We start from the raw sequence: 2,291 nt of genomic DNA on the forward strand, positions 1-2,291 counted from the left end.
ACAACTCCCAATCGGTGATGGGGCAGTTGTGGAGCGAGTGGAGAGTTTCCCATACCTGGGCGGTGTGCTTATGACTGGCTCCAGTTTAACAGCAGAGGTCTCACTTTGAATCAGTCGAGCGGCAATATATTTTCATCGGTTGCGTAACGCTGTGTGGAAGCTACCTGGTCTGTTGCTCCGCACTAAGCTTCAAGTCTTCTCGGCCACGGTCATTCCCTCCCTTCTCTACCCTTGCGAAACGTGGACCCCCCTAATGGAACATCTTCGCCGGTTAGAAACATTTAGGCTGGCCTGCCTACGATCCATCCTGGGTTTAACCAGACTGGATTGTGTGAGGAGCTCACAAATCCTTGAAAGATCTGGGCAAGGTCCCATCGGTGAGCTCCTCCGGCGGGCAAGGCTGCGATGGCTGGGTCATGTAGCCCGCATGCCCAGCCACCGCATACCGACACAGCTTTTGTTCGGCCGGATATAGGGGTCTAAACGGGCGCGACACGGGCTAGAGAAGAGATGGAGTGATGTGGTACAGGAGGACGTGGAGCTGAGTGGACTTGCCGATGACTGGTACCAGCGGTGTCAAGATGGGCCTCTGTGGAGGAGGCTCGTGAAGGACGCTGCTACTGGGCAGTTGGAGGTAGTCGCCCTCCAACAACAACGTAGAGCAGAGGAGCGACGTGCACAACAACGAGCGGAGCGCCGGGTGACTAAAACACAGCAGGTTGGCACAGTAGGGGGCACAGGTGGTGCATCAGCCAGTCATCTCAGTCATCTCAGCCAGTCGACCCGTGGCACCTGGGTCTGCCCCGTGACCTCCTGCCAGCGCGCGTTCGACACTCCACGTGGCCTCAAGGTGCACATGACCTGGCACAAGCGTCGTGGTGACGTCACCGCCACTTAGTGGCGAATGGCGGTTGTTGTTGTTGTGTCTGTGTGTCTCTCTTTCTTTATGTGTGTGTCTCTGTGTGTGTCTCTATCAGAGACACACACAGAGACACACACAGAGACGCACACACAGAGAGACACACACACCCAGAGACACGCACACACAGAGACACACGCAGAGACACACACTCAGAGAGAGACACACACGCAGAGATACAGACACACCGAGACACACACACAGAGACACACACACAGAGACACACACAGAGAGAAACATACACAGACAGACACACACACAGACACACACACAGACATACACATAGACACTTTAGAGCCCATTTCGTAAGTTGGAAACTATAGAAATGATCCCTGAAAGTATAGTCTTACACATAGACATACACATAGAGAGAGAGACACACAGACACACACACATATACAGAGACACACGCAGACACACACACAGAGAAACACACACAGAGAAACACACGCAGAGAGACACAGAGAGAGAGAGGGACACACAGAGACACACACATAGAGAGAGAGACACACACACACACACGCAGAGACACACACACAGAGACACACATAGAAAGAGAGACACACACAGAGACACACACAGAGACACACAGAGAGAGAGAGACACACAGAAACATACATAGAGAGAGAGACACACAGACACACACACAGACACACACAGAGACACACAGAGAGAGAGAGAGACACACACAGAGACACACATATAGAGACACACAGACACACACACAGAGACACAGACAGAGACACACAAACGGGGACACACACGTAGAAACACACACACAGAGACACACACAAAGACACAGACACACAGAGAGACACACAGAGACACACCTACAGAGACACACACGCGGAAAGACACATAGAGACACACACAAAGACACACACAGAGACACACACAGAGACACAGACACACAGAGAGACACACAGAGTCACACACATTGAGAGAGAGACACAGACACACACACAGAGACACACACAGAGACACACCTACAGAGACACACACGCAGAGAGACACACTGAGACACACACACAGAAAGACACACACAGAGACACACACATTGAGAGAGACACACAGACACACACACAGAGACACACACAGAGACACAAACGGGGACACACACACATAGACACACAGAGAGACACACCTACAGAGACACAGAGACACACAGAGATACACTCAGAAAGACACACACAGAGACACACACATTGAGAGAGACACACAGACACACACAGAGACACACAGAGACACACCTACAGAGACACACACTCAGAGAGACACACACGAAGAGACATGGAGACACACAGAGACACACCTACAGAGACACACACGCAGAGAGACACACACGAAGAGACATGGAGACACACGCAGAGAC

General features: G+C 51.8%; 1 pseudogene; it reads right to left on the reverse strand.

The window, feature by feature from the left end:
• Positions 1-1,194: 1,194 nt before the first annotated feature.
• On the reverse strand, positions 1,195-1,267 carry LOC116956523 (small nucleolar RNA U3; annotated as a pseudogene).
• Between the last annotated feature and the right edge of the window lie 1,024 nt (positions 1,268-2,291).

This window comes from Petromyzon marinus, chromosome 65 (assembly GCF_048934315.1).
Source record: "Petromyzon marinus isolate PM22_M1 ecotype Great Lakes invasive population chromosome 65, UKy_Petmar_22M1.pri1.0, whole genome shotgun sequence".
NCBI lineage: Eukaryota > Metazoa > Chordata > Hyperoartia > Petromyzontiformes > Petromyzontidae > Petromyzon > Petromyzon marinus.